General features: G+C 42.8%; 1 protein-coding gene and 3 non-coding genes across 5 annotated transcripts in view; 1 reads left to right on the forward strand and 3 right to left on the reverse strand.

Annotated features, from left to right (window-relative positions):
• The window catches only part of LOC137615171 (paraneoplastic antigen Ma6E-like), a 426,083-nt gene that overhangs the window by 167,892 nt on the left and 243,282 nt on the right, over positions 1-14,909 (forward strand). The window lies entirely within an intron of this gene.
• On the reverse strand, positions 825-896 carry TRNAH-GUG (transfer RNA histidin (anticodon GUG)). The gene has a single exon. It is a non-coding gene; the product is annotated as a tRNA-His (tRNA).
• Positions 3,705-3,776, reverse strand: TRNAH-GUG (transfer RNA histidin (anticodon GUG)). The gene has a single exon. It is a non-coding gene; the product is annotated as a tRNA-His (tRNA).
• Positions 13,500-13,571, reverse strand: TRNAH-GUG (transfer RNA histidin (anticodon GUG)). Its single transcript has one exon. It is a non-coding gene; the product is annotated as a tRNA-His (tRNA).

Here is a 14,909-nt window from a genome sequence, read left to right on the forward strand (position 1 = left end):
TATCCTGGCTATCACACCAGCAAGGGCAGACCAGACCCAACGTTGCTTAACTTCGGTGATAAAACTGAAAGTGTTATATTAACCAATCAGGTTATGACGTAGACCTGATTATATCCTTTGGACTTTTCGAGATCATTTAAAACATTTGAAGATTATTTATGGAAATTTTAGAAAGTCGTTAGTGATCCTCAATAATTTTTCGGATTTAAAAAAAAAAAAAAAAAAAAATATTAAAACTTGGCCTCTAGAGTTCAAACTTCATTGTGTTTTATAAGTCTCTTATAGCTGGGTCATAAAAAGATCTTATTCATTTATAATTCTCTCTCTCTCTCTCTCTCTCTCTCTCTCTCTCTCTCTCTCTCTCTCTCTCTCTCTCTCTCTCTCTCTCTCTCTCTCTCTCTCCCTCCCCTCCTCCTTCCAATGATGTACTTTGTGAATTCCAGCTATCCAATAGTATTAATAATTAGTCTTGATTCTTTTATGTTTATGCCAACCTTCACCAGTTGTTGTAGTTATTTAAGACTTTTCGAAAAAAAAGGAAAATAGAATTAATTTATTTTCTTAGTTAATTTCAATTGATTTTTTTTTATTTATACCTTCAATTGGGCTCCACAAGGCACTAGAGTTCGAAGCCCCAGGCCTACATGGGTGAGGACTTTGAAGCGGGATGTAGCAGATGATGAATGGAGAAGTATTGAATTAAAAGCTCAAGATATTGACAACTGGCAAAATCTAATAGAGGCCCTTTGCGTCAATAGGCGTAGGAGATGATGATGATGATAATGATACCTTTGGAAGTTTCCAATCAAAATGGAACGCTCACCTGCCGTGACCAGGATTCGAACCTGGGTTATTGCGGCCACAACGCAATGTACTAACCACTATACGATCACGGCTCTCATGAGATAGGATATTATTATTATTATTATTATTATTATTATTATTATTATTATTATTATTATTATCCAAGCTACAGCCCTAGTTGGAATAGCAAGATGCTATAAGCCCAAGGCCTCCAACAGGGAAAATAGCTCAAACAGTGTACTAAGACTCTGCTGTCAAGGAAAATTGATACTAGTCAATACAAATAACTGAGTCGTACAGCTGGCTTCATTAATTCCGGTACACTAACATCTCCTTTGCTTCGTATGTTGTGTACCAGAATTAATGGAAGCCAATTGTACCACCTCATTCCAGAATCCAGATATTCCCGAAAGTTTTCGTATCACGAGTCCCTTGAGAGCATTTGCCCTTGAGAGCATTTGCCCTTGAGATCACTAGCCCTTGAGATCACTAGCCCTTGAGATCACTAGCCCTTGAGATCACTAGCCCTTAAGAGCATTTGCCCTTAAGAGCATTTGCCCTTGAGAGCATTTGCCCTAACTTGCCAGTGTTCTTGTGCGTTGAAATCTCCTCTATATAAGGGTTTTTACCATTTCTTGTTAGTTCTAAAGGTAAGGAACCGAGTTATCTAACCGTGAAATGATGGTGTCAAAACTACAGAGTTCAGACAAATTCTCGTCAAGTTCAATCAAGTGGAGAGACCACCAGTGAATGCAACACCTTCCAGAATTTGGATTTTCTCCAAGGGTATTTTCCAATGGGTTTAATGTACTTCATTACCAATCAAATCGAAGATAAATTCCATGGAAAAGGTTGTTTTTCTCCTGGCTAGTACAGTGGTAAAGTGTTCGTCTAGCATTAGCACGGCAGCAGATCGATCCCCGCACGGGACCGTTAGTTTAAACTGTATACTGGGGAGGCCACTGCTGTGGCAAAGCACCACAGTGGCGGGCTGGCCTTTTCCGGCTGAGGTTCTGGTGAGCATCTATTCTGATGGAACTGGAACTGAAATCAGACACATTTAACTTTATTTCTTGGCATATTTTTTTTCCCGAAATTGCAAATATGCTGTAATTACTGTTGGTCAGCATTCCCCTGTAACCTTTTATCCATAACGACAGCTAGAAACAAACTGAGTGACTAGAACAGAATCCAAATAAACGAAATATCAAGGGCATATTTTTTATTTGTACAATTTAAAGCTGTTAAGGCTTTCAAAAGGAAACTAATGAAGTTATTAAGGCTTTCGAGAGGAAACTGAGGAAGATATTAATGCTTTTAAGAGGAAACTGAAGATGTTAAGGCTTTTGAGAGGAAACTGAAGATATTAAGGCTTTTGAGAGGAAACTGAAGATATTAAGTCTTTCGAGAGGAAACTGAAGATATTAAGGCTTTCGAGAGGAAACTGAAGAAGATATTAATGCTTTTGAGAGGAAACTGAAGATATTAATGCTTTTGAGAGGAAACTGAAGATATTAATGCTTTTGAGAGGAAACTGAAGATATTAATGCTTTTGAGAGGAAACTGAAGATATTGAGGCTTTCGAGAGGAAACTGAAGATATTGAGGCTTTCGAGAGGAAACTGGAGATATTGAGGCTTTCGAGAGGAAACTGGAGATATTGAGGCTTTCGAGAGGAAACTGGAGATATTGAGGCTTTCGAGAGGAAACTGGAGATATTGAGGCTTTCGAGAGGAAACTGGAGATTGAGGCTTTCGAGAGGAAACTGGAGATATTGAGGCTTTCGAGAGGAAACTGGAGACATTGAGGCATTCGAGAGGAAACTGGAGATATTGAGGCTTTCGAGAGGAAACTGGAGATATTGAGGCTTTCGAGAGGAAACTGGAGATATTGAGGCTTTCGAGAGGAAACTGGAGATATTGAGGCTTTCGAGAGGAAACTGGAGATATTGAGGCTTTCGAGAGGAAACTGGAGATATTGAGGCTTTCGAGAGGAAACTGGAGATATTGAGGCTTTCGAGAGGAAACTGGAGATATTGAGGCTTTCGAGAGGAAACTGGAGATATTGAGGCTTTCGAGAGGAAACTGGAGATATTGAGGCTTTCGAGAGGAAACTGGAGATAGTGAGGCTTTCGAGAGGAAACTGGAGATAGTGAGGCTTTCGAGAGGAAACTGGAGATAGTGAGGCTTTCGAGAGGAAACTGGAGATAGTGAGGCTTTCGAGAGGAAACTGGAGATAGTGAGGCTTTCGAGAGGAAACTGGAGATAGTGAGGCTTTCGAGAGGAAACTGGAGATATTGAGGCTTTCGAGAGGAAACTGGAGATAGTGAGGCTTTCGAGAGGAAACTGGAGATATTTAGTCTTTCGAGAGGAAACTGGAGATATTAAGTCTTTCGAGAGGAAACTGGAGATATTAAGTCTTTCGAGAGGAAACTGGAGATATTAAGTCTTTCGAGAGGAAACTGGAGATATTAAGTCTTTCGAGAGGAAACTGGAGATATTAAGGCTTTCGAGAGGAAACTGGAGATATTAAGGCTTTCGAGAGGAAACTGGAGATATTAAGGCTTTCGAGAGTAAACTGGAGATATTATGGCTTTCGAGAGGAAACTGGAGATATTAAGGCTTTCGAGAGGAAACTGAAGATATTAAGGCTTTCGAGAGGAAACATGATATTAAGGCTTTCGAGAGGAAACTGGAGGCTTTCTTATTCCGGGAGTGTTTTGACAGTGATGATCAAACAGTAAGCGAACAATACGCATTGTGAAATGTTAAATGCTCCCGAATGAACATCATAAAACGACCGTGGAGGTCCTGTAGAGAGTAGGGTTCCCTTGCTTTACAGGACCAGATAAGCAGCCCTTAAATTGAAATTAAAGTCTTCAATCTAAAAGTTTAGCTCACCTGCCGTGACCAGGATTCGAACCTGGGTTATTGCGGCCACAACGCAATGTACTAACCACTATACGATCACGGCTCTGATGAGATGAGAATATGAGGTAAAAATCACTGTCTTCACAAAAGAGTGAAACTACGTTGACACGCACTTTTCACCCGGCCACGTTCCAGCGAGAAGTTTACGCCGAGCGCTACCGAGGCCACGGCTTTGCTCCTCATGAACGGGTCCATTGTGTTCAATCTGACACTGCTTTTAGGTCGTAAGTGTTAGCTTATTAGACTTTTTAGACCTTTTAGGCTTTATTAGACCTTGAGGTAAGATACCCAGTTGTTGAGTCTTGAGATGATGTCCTGTAACCTATCAATGACTGATAAATAATCGTAAAGTCATATTTTGTACAGAGACAAATAAAGTGTCTAGTCCACTAGTAAGTATTTCTTGTATAAAACATGACTGGATAGAAATATTTACATCACAATTAAGTTTCCTATAAATAGCAAATTAAAATCTAACATCTCAGTAAGAATTCGATCAAAGGTTGTATGATAAAACGATTACCGATGTACAGTAAGTTACCAACTAGTTACTTTTCGTACTTTAGAATAACTACTGTGTAATATAAAATAGCATGACTAGATTTTCATGAAATATCAGACATTTTATTAACGATGTACATGATTAGAGTTTTTGTGACTTGTCAAATCCTATTTGACCTTTAGGTTGTCCTTTGACCTTTTAGGTTGTCCTTTGACCTCCAGGTTGTCCCTTGTCCTCCAGGTTGACCTTGACTCTAACCCTCGGAACAAAGGCGTTACAAGTTTTATCACCACCGCTCAATTAAGATATATGTCATATCTGAAGTTTTATGTTCATAGGTATTTAAAAAAAATGCTACGTTGATTAACTGTGTGAATGTTACCCTTCTTAAGATGGATATAGCTATTCTTGGTTCAGCTTCTATTCTTGACAATTGGTTCAAACGTGTCATTCAATGGTCGTGAATTGTAATGACATTTTCCATAATAGTTTCTATGATTTAGCCTCATTGTGGAAGGCAATTTCAAGAGAAGCCGTGGGTTACTGGTTTTACCTTCAAAGCTGCATTGATATTTTTCTTTCGCTTTAAGTCTTGCTGAAATAAAGATTTATTATTATTATTATTATTATTATTATTATTATTATTATTATTATTATTATTATTATTATTATTATTATTATTATTATTATTATTATACCGTATGGCTAACGGTATGTCTGATCATTTTTTGGTGGAAGGAAAATTAGTTGTAGCAAAAGAGTTGGGGAATAGAGTTGGTGGATGTTAATGGGAGCAAGTTAGGGTTGAAGAGCTAATAAGACCGGGGGTAAAAAGTAGACATCAAGAAAGGTTGAAAATGGCATATGGCGTAGTGAAAGTAAGAGAAACTGGTAATTTAGAGGAGGAGTGGAAGTTAGTAAAAGAAAATTTTGTTGGGATTGCAAGTGATGTGTGTGGCAAGAAGGTTGTTGGAGGCAGCATGAGGAAGGGCAGTGGATGGTGGAATGAAGGAGTGAAGATAAAAGTGGAAGAGAAAAAGAGGGCTTTTGAAGAATGGCTGCAGAGTAATAGTGTAGGGAAGTATAAAATATATAGAGAAAAATGTGGAAGTAAAGCGCAAGGTAAATGAGGCAAAGAGCGTAGCTGACCTGAGGTGGGGTTAGGGATTGGGTCATTCATATGAAGAGAATAAGTAATCGTTTTGGAAAGAAGTGAAGAGAGTAAGGAAGGCTGGCTCAAGAATTGAAGAGACAGTGAAAGATGGAAATGGAAGGTCGTTAAAAGGAGAGGAGGCAAGGAAAAGGTGGGCGGAATATTTTGAAAGTTTACTGAATGTTGAGGATAATAGGGATGCAGACATAATTGTTGTTGCAGGTGTTGAGGTGCCGGTAATGGGAGATGAGAATGAGAGAGAGAGATTACAATAGAGGAAGTGAGAAGAGCACTAGATGAAACGTGAGTAGGAAAAACATCTGGTATGGATGGTGTGAGAGCTGAGATGTTGAAGGAAGGGGGTGTGACTGTATTTGAATGGTTGGTCAGATTGTCTAATATGTGTTTTGTGTTGTCAATGGTACCAGTAGATTGGGTTTGTACATGTATTGTACCACTAGTTGGAAAAGTGTATGGTAGAGTACTGATTAATAGGATTAAGGATAAAAGAGAGAATTCAATCTTAGAAGTACAGGGTGGCTTTAGAAGAGGTAGGGGTTGTATGAATCATATTTTTACAGTTAGGCAGATATGCAAGAAATATTTAGCAAAAGGTAAGGAGGTGTATGTTGCGTTTATGGATCTGGAGAAAGCATATGATAGAGTTGATAGGGAAGCAATGTGGAATGTGATGAGGTTATATGGAGTTGGTGGAAGGTTGTTGCAAGGTTGTTGCAAGCAGTGAAAAGTTTCTACAAAGGTAGTAAAGCATGTGTTAGGATAGGAAATGAAGTGAGCGATTGATTTCCAGGTCGAGTGGGGCTGAGACAGGGATGTGTGATGTCGCTGTGGCTGTTTAACTTTTATGTTGATGGAATTTGTGAGCAAGGTGAATGCTAGAGTGCTTGGACGAGGATTAATACTGGTAGACAAAAATGACCATGAATGGGAGGTAAATCAATTGTTGTTTGCGTATGATACTGTATAGGTTGCAGACGTGGAAGAGAAGCTTGGCCGATTAGTGACAGAATTTGAAAGGGTGTGTGAGAGAGGGAAGTTGAGAGTTAATGTGGGTAAGAGTACGGTTATGATATGTACGAGAAGGGAAGGTGGTGCAAGGTTGAATGTCATGTTGAATGGAGAGTTACTTTGAGGAAGTGGATCAGTTTAAGTACTTGGGGTCTGTAGTTGCAGCAAATGGTGGAGTGGAAGCAGATGTACGTCAGAGAGTGAATGAAGGGTGCAAAGTTTTGGGGGCAGTTAAGGGAGTAGTAAAAAATAGAGGGTTGGGCATGAATGTAAAGAGAGTTCTACACGAGAAAGTGATTGTACCAGATGTGATGTATGGATCGGAGTTGTGGGGAAAAAAAGTGACGGAGAGACATAAATTGAATGTGTTTGAGATGAAGTGTCTAAGGAGTATGACTGGTGTATCTCGAGTAGATAGGGTTAGGAACGAAGTGGTGAGAGTGAGAACGGGTGTAAGAAATGAGTTAGCAGCTAGAGTGGATATGAATGTGTTGAAGTGATTTGGCCATGTTGAGATATGGAAAATGGCTGTCTGCTAAAGAAGGTGATGAATGCAAGAGTTGATGGGAGAAGTATAAGAGGAAGGCCAAGGTTTGGGTGGATGGATGGAGTGAAGAAAGCTCTGGGTGATAAGAGGATAGATGTGAGAGAGGCAAGAGAGCGTGCTAGAAATAGGAATGAATGGCGAGCGATTGTGACGCAGTTCCGGTAGGCCCTGCTGCTTCCTCCGGTGCCTTAGATGACCGCGGAGGTAGCAGCAGTAGGGGATTCAGCGTTATGAAGCTTTTGATAATGGGGGAGGGTGGGCTGTGGCACCCTAGCAGTAACAGCTGAACTCAGTTGAATCCCTTGTCAGGCTGGGAGGAACGTAGAGAGGAGACGTCCCCTTTTTTGTTTCATTTGTTTGATGTCAGCTACCCCCCCAAATTGGGGGAAGTGCCTTGGTATATGTATGTATGTGATTATTATTATTATTATTATTATTATTATTATTATTATCATTACTATTATTGGTTAGTTAGTTATGCTATTGCTGCTGTCACATATTTTATATATCTGTAGATCCCAAATTTTGTTTTTATATGCACGTATCCATTAGAGTAATTTTCATATCTAAGTCTGGTGTTATCTCCTACAATTAACTTTACATACGCTCATGACCTTGGAATACTGGGCTCAACCTGCTAATGATATACTGTAATCACTGTTGTTATTGCAAGTATCATCTTTTTATACAAATGTCATAAGCGTAACAACACTGTGCCCTTATTGTAACTCTGTATATGGCTTGTGCTGAAGTGAAGATTTATTATTATTATAATTATTATTATGGTTATTATTATTATTAAAAACAGCCCTAGTTGAAATGGCAAGATGCTATAAGCCCAAGGCCTCCAACAGGGAAAAATGGCCCAAACAGTGTACTAAAACTCTGCCGTCGAGCAAAAATCATACCAGTCAATACGAATAACTGTCAGAGTCGTACAGCTGGCTTCATTAATTCCGGTACACTAACATCTCCTTTGCTTCCTATGTTGTGTACCAGAATTAATGGAAGCCAATTGTACCACCTTATTCCAGAATACAGATATTCCCGAGAGTTTTCGTATCACGAGTCCCTTGAGAGCATTTGCCCTTGAGAGCATTTGCCCTTGAGAGCATTTGCCCTTGAGAGCATTTGCCCTTGAGAGCATTTGCCCTTACTTGCCAGTGTTCTTGTGCGTTGAAATCTCCTCTATATTCGGGTTTTACCATTTCTTGTTATATATTGAGGTAATGAACTGTGAAATGTCAGCTCTATTTTTTTTTTTTTTTTTTTACCATTTCTTGTTAGTTCTTCAGGTAATGAACAGAATTATTTAACCGTAAAATAATGGTGTCAATACTACAGAGGTCAGACAAATTCTCGTGAAGTTCAATCAAGTGGAGAGACCACCAGTGAATGCAACTCCTTTGTGACGGGCCGAGACAGGAGTCGTGAACTCAAAGGCAGATTGAAAACAACTGAGTTATTTATTAAGGAACACACTTCTTTATATACAAAACCTCTAGGCAACAGGACATGACCTGTTCGAGAGACAGATAATGTTACTGAGCAAAACGGAGACATGATCATTCAGGTTCTTTTTAGTGCGAGGGAAGAGCGCAGATACAAGCATAATATATACAAAATAATTATGTACAATTGTGTGACACACGGTTGGTACATGGCTCCCCCCCTAAAAATGACATACTGTACATGTTAAATAGGGCGCCCTGATCTAGATAGGCGAACTGTAGGCGGGTCATCTGGCAGAAGATAAGCAGGTTTTAGACGATCAATGGAGTCCCAGTCTTCTTTGCCCCGAATGTTTAGGAGGAATGCTTTCGGACTGCGTCGGATCACAAGGAAAGGGCCCGTGTAAGGGGGCGTTAGTGGTGGCTTGCTGGTGTCGTTGCGCAGGAAGACGTGCGTTGCAGAGTGCAAGTCCGTTGGTATGTGATGCTTCGCTGGGGGCTTGTAAGTCTGGCGGCACGGAGTAAATTTTCCCACAACGTGACGTATGCGTTGGAGATCGTCGGAGGAGGTCGTAGAAGGAAAAAATTCGGCAGGGACGACCAACGGGTCGCCATACACCATTTCGGCTGCCGAGACGTTGAGGGCGTCTTTAGGAGTGGTCCTTAGTCCAAGGAGGACCCAGGGAAGCTGAGTAAACCAGTTGCAATCCTTGCAGCAGGACATCAAAGCTGCTTTGAGGGTGCGATGAAAACGTTCAACCATTCCATTGGCAGCGGGGTTGTAGGCCGTTGTCTGATGTAGGGTGATGCTCAGGAGATTCGCTAATGACGTCCATAATTGTTCCCCTGTCAGAAGTAATATGCTCAGGGATACCGAATCTTGAAATCCATCCAGAGAGTAAGGCAGATGTAGATGAGGCGGACGTTGCAGTTTCCATGGGAATGGCTTCAGGCCAACGAGTGGAGCGGTCGATGACGGTAAACAGGTAACGATGTCCTTGTGATGTAGGTAGGGGGCCTACAACGTCGACGTGAATGTGTGCGAAACGACGCTGAGGTTGAGGAAAGGTGCCCACTCCTGAATCCGTGTGTCGATGTACTTTGGAAGTTTGGCAAGAAGTACACGCACGGACCCAATCCTTAGCATCCTTAGAAATGCCGTGCCAAATGAACTTTGCCTTCAGCAGCTGTGCAGTAGAACGGCACGAGGGATGTGAAAGGCCGTGGATGAAATCAAACACCTGTCGGCGCATGGGAGCAGGAATCCAAGGTCGCGGTCTACCAGTACTGACGTCACAGAGGAGGGTGGTGTTGGAGTCTTCGAGGGGAAAATCCTCCCAACGGAGGGACGTGCTGGATGTCCTACAAGCTTGATACTCTGGATCCTGTCGTTGGGCTTCAGCCAGGGCGTTGTAATCCAATCCCAGTTGAACGGCAGCCAACGTGTTTCTTGACAGGGCATCGGCAACGGGATTCATTTTCCCAGGGACGTATTGGAGGGTGCAATTGTATTCAGCCACGGCGGAGAGATGTCGGCGTTGACGGGCGGACCAGGCGTCAGACTGTCGAGTGAAGGCGTGCACCAGAGGCATGTGGTCTGTACGAATGACGAAGGGCGTACCTTCTAAGAAATGGCGAAAGTGACGGACAGCCAAGTGCACCGCCAGCAATTCTCGATCGAAGGTAGAATAACCCTATTCTGCCTTGGACAGTTTTCTGCTGAAGAAGGCCAATGGGCAGGGCGAGCCTTTGACCACCTGCTCGAGTACTGCACCAATAGTGACGTCCCTGGCATCGGTGGAGAGAAGGAGAGGGGCGTGTGGGATAGGAAAAGTGAGAGCCGCAGCAGTTGATAGGGCCTTCTTTGCATTGCAGAAGGCTGCTTCTTGAAGGGGACCCCACTTCAGGTCCTTTGGCTTGCCCTTGAGGGAGGCGTAGAGGGGAGCAAGAGTGGCGGCAATGGCTGGCAAAAAACGGTGATAATAGTTGATCATGCCCAAGAATTCCTGCAGAGCTTTGACGGTCGAGGGCGTGGGGAAATTCTGAACGGCTGCTACCTTCTCAGGGAGGGGATGGACTCCTTCAGGAGTGATACGGTGCCCTAATAACGACACTTCGTTGGCGCCAAAGGTACACTTGTCGTACCGGACTACAAGGCCGTTTTGTTGCAGGCGGTCGAGCACGATGCGCAGGTGACGGAGGTGTTCCTCTTTTGAGGAGGAGAACACAAGTATGTCGTCCACATAACATACACAGAAAGGGAGGTCCCCTAAGATGCCATCCATGAGACGTTGAAACGTTGCCCCAGCATTACAAAGGCCAAAACAGGAGTAATTGAAGGTGTATGTGCCAAACGGAGTGGTGATGGCGGTCTTGGGGATATCTTCTAGGTTCATAGGCACCTGATAATACCCCTTCAGGAGGTCGAGCGTAGAGAAAACCTTCGCTTTGTGCAGGTAGGAGGTTACATCGGCAATGTTTGGGAGGGGGTAGTGATCCGGTTCCGTTTGCATGTTCAGGCGCCTGTAATCCCCGCACGGACGGAGGGAGCCGTCTTTCTTCAGAACGATGTGTAAGGGTGACGACCATGGGCTGGAGGCCTTTTGGCAAAGGCCCATTTTCTCCATTTCGGCGAACGTCTGTTTGGCGGCTGCCAATCGTTCCAGTGCTAGACGTCTGAATTTTGCGAAGACTGGGGGTCCCATCGTCTTGATATGGTGATAAATACCGTGCTTGGCAGGAACCGTGGGCGTTTGGCGAAGTTCTGGACGGAAAACTTCCGGGTACGACGTGAGGAGGTGGGCGTAGGCATCCGTGGGTGCGCTGATGTGGAGAGCGAGGTTAGAGGGGGCGGGTTGAAGAGGTGTCGACAAGTACGAGTCTGCGTTGACCAATCGTCGGTGGGCGACATCGACCAGAAGGTGGAAATGAGAGAGGAAATCCGCACCGAGGATTGGCATTGTGACGTCAGCAACGAGAAACTTCCAATTGAATTTACCGTTTCCGAACGATAATGTGAGGTTCTCGTAACCGTAGGTGGGTATCGCAGATCCGTTGGCAGCTACCAAGTGGATGTCAGCAGATGTAGACAGACTACGTTGTGCCTTGAAGAGTTTCCTTGGCAAAAGAGAACGACAAGCACCCGTGTCTACCAAATATTGCACGCCCGTTCCTGCATCCTGTAAAAAGAAAAGATTAGAAACATGGGAGGCCACCGCCACAAGCGATGGCCTACTTACACGTTTTTTTTGGCCACTGACAATCTTTGGCACATTTCTTCGCGGTTGCCCCGAATCTGAAGTGGTAGTAGCAAAACTGCGGCGGATGGGAGGTAGTAAGTGGCTGTAGAAGTCGTTCGTTGGGGCGCGAGCGATTGGTGGGTGGTGGGCGGCTTTGTCGCCGCTTCGGCACGTCACGGGGTAGGCATGTATGTCCTATGGCATTCATGTCAGCTTCAGTTGTCGTTGAATAGGCATCCTCGTCGTCAGGGGTGGAGGCGTTGATGGAGGTCTTGAAGTGGCTGTCCATAAGGGCGTCGGCTTTGGTCATCAAGTCCTTTATGGGTAAACTATCGACATCGGGTATGGCAGCGCGCACAGGTTCAGGTAAACGGCGTATCCAAAGGGCACGGAGTAGGTTCACCTCACGAGGAGAGCCGTCTGCGGCAGGTTGAAGGCGAGCGATACTGGTCATTTCCCTGAGGGCAAGCGAAGCCCTTTGGTCCCCCAACGGTTGTTGCGAGAGCTGAAAAAGCTTTGCTATACGGGCAACTGGCGACGGCGAGTACTGCTGCAGAAGGTATGATTTGAGGTCGTCATACGCTATTGGGGTGTCTCCTTGTTCACAAAGCCAGTCGGATATTTCTGGGAAGGTGTCCTCGGGTATCGCCGCGAGAACATAATCCGCTTTGGTGGTTGAGCGAGTCACGCCCCTGATACGAAAGTGGACTTCAGCGCGTTGAAACCAAGCGAACGCTTCTCCGCTAGCGAACGGTGAAAGTTTCAATGGAGCGGCCGCAGTGCCAACTGCTGGGGTAGAGTCCGCCTCCGTCATATTACCAACGATGGAGGGGCGAGGGAGGTGGGGGTGGAAGGCAGTGGGAGCGAGTCGACTTCCGGGGTCACCAATGTGACGGGCCGAGAGAGGAGTCGTGAACTCAAAGGCAGATTGAAAACGACTGAGTTATTTATTAAGGAACACTCTTCTTTATATACAAAACCTCAAGGCAACAGGACATGACCTGTTCGAGAGACAGATAATGTTACTGAGCAAAACGGAGACATGATCATTCAGGTTCTTTTTAGTGCGAGGAAAGAGCGCAGATACAAGCATAATGTATACAAAATAATTATGTACAATTGTGTTACACATGGTTGGTACACCTTCCAGAATTTGGAATTTCCCCAAGTATATTTTCCAATGGGTTTAATGTAATTCATTACCAATCAGGATAAATGCCATGGAAAAGGTTTCAAAGTTGCATCAACTTGTTTCTCCTGGCTAGTACAGTGGTAAACGTGTTCGCCTAGCATTAGCACGGCAGCAGATCAATCCTCGCACGGGACCGTTAGTGTAAACTGTATACTGGGGAGGCCAATGCTGTGGTAAAGCACCACAGTGGCGGGTTGGGAATGTCAGGCTGACGTTCTGATGAGCATCTATTCTGATGGAACTGGAACTGAAATGAGACACATTTAACTTTATTTCTTGGCATATTTTTTTTTCCCGAAATTGCAAATATGCTGTAATTACTGTTGGTCAGCATTCCCCTGTAACCTTTTATACATAACGACAGCTAGAAACGAACTGAGTGACTAGAACAGAATCCAAATAAACGAAATATCGAGAGTATTTTTTTTATTTATACAATTTAAAGCTGTTAAGGCCTTCAAGAGGAAACTGGAGACTTTCTTATTCCGCAAGTCTTTTGACAGTGATGATCAAACAGTGAGCGAGCAATACTTATTGTGAGATGTCAAATGCTCCCGAATGAACATCATAAAACGACCGTGGAGGTCCTGTAGAGAGTAGGGCTCCCCTGCTTTACAGGACCAGATAAGCAACCCTTAAAAAGTTACGTCACCTGCCGTGACCAGGATTCGAACCTGGGTTATTGCGGCCACAACGCAATGTACTAACCACTATACGATCACGGCTCTGATGAGATGAGAGAGTGGGATAAAAATTACTGTCTTAACAAAAGAGTGAAACTACGTTGACACTCGCTTGTCACCCGGCCACGTTCCAACGAGAAGTTTACGCCGAGCGCTACCGAGGCCACGGCTTTGCTCCTCATGAACGGGTCTATTGTGTTCAATCTGACACTGCATTTAAGTCGTAAGTGTTAGGTTATTAGACTTTTTAGACCTTTTAGACTTTTATTAGACCTTCAGGTAAAATGTAGAGTTGTTGAATCATGAAATGTCTTGTAACCTATCAGTGACAGATAAATAATCGTAAAGTCATATTAAGTGCACAGGGAAATAAAAGTGTCGAGTCCAATTGTAAATATTTCTTGTATAAAACACGACCGGATAGAAGTATTTATATCATAATTAACTGTACTATATAAAGTAGCTTAAAATCTAACATCCTAGTAAGATCTCAAAGGTTATATGATAGAATTATTAGCGATGTAAATTGCCAAATAGTTAGTTTTTCGTATATTTGAATAATTACTACAGTGTACTATAAAATAACATGACTAGATTTTGATGAAATATCAGACATTTTATTAACAATGTAAATGACTTATCATAAGATCAAGAGTTTTCGTAACAATGGTAAAATCCTATTTGACCTTTGACCTTTAGGTTGTCCTTGACCTTTAGGTTGTCCTTTAGCTCTAGGTTGTCCTTTAGCTCTAGGTTGTCCTTTAGCTCTAGGTTGTCCTTTACCTTTAAGGTTTTCCTTTACCTTTAAGGTTTTCCTTTGACCTCCAGCTTTATATTTGACCTCTAGATTGACCTTTGACCTCCAAGCTGACCTTTGACCTCCAAGCTGACCCTGCCTCTAATCCCCGGAACACTCACGTGTATCCCCCTCGCTCATATATGATGTATATCAGGTCTAAAGTTTATGTACATAGGTATTAACAAAAATTCCAACGTTGACTAATAGTGTGAATGTTACCATTCTTGAGATAGATGTAGCTATTCTTGGTTCAGCTTCTATTCTTGACAATTGGATTAACCTTGTCATTCAATGGTCGTAAATTCTAATGACATTTTCCCTTATTATTTCTATGATTTAGCCTCTTGTGGAAGGCAGTTTCAAGAGAGACTGGGGGTTACTGGTTTTACCTTCAAAGCTGCATTGATATTTCTCTTTCGCTTTAAGTTTTGCTGAAATATAGATTATTATTATTATTATTATTATTATTATTATTATTATTATTATTATTATTATTATTATGATTGTTAGTTGTTTATGCTATTGCTGCTGTCACATATTTTATATATCTGTTAATCCCAAATTTTCTTTTTTATCTGAAC

The sequence above is a fragment of the Palaemon carinicauda genome, chromosome 21 (assembly GCF_036898095.1).
Source record: "Palaemon carinicauda isolate YSFRI2023 chromosome 21, ASM3689809v2, whole genome shotgun sequence".
Lineage (NCBI taxonomy): Eukaryota > Metazoa > Arthropoda > Malacostraca > Decapoda > Palaemonidae > Palaemon > Palaemon carinicauda.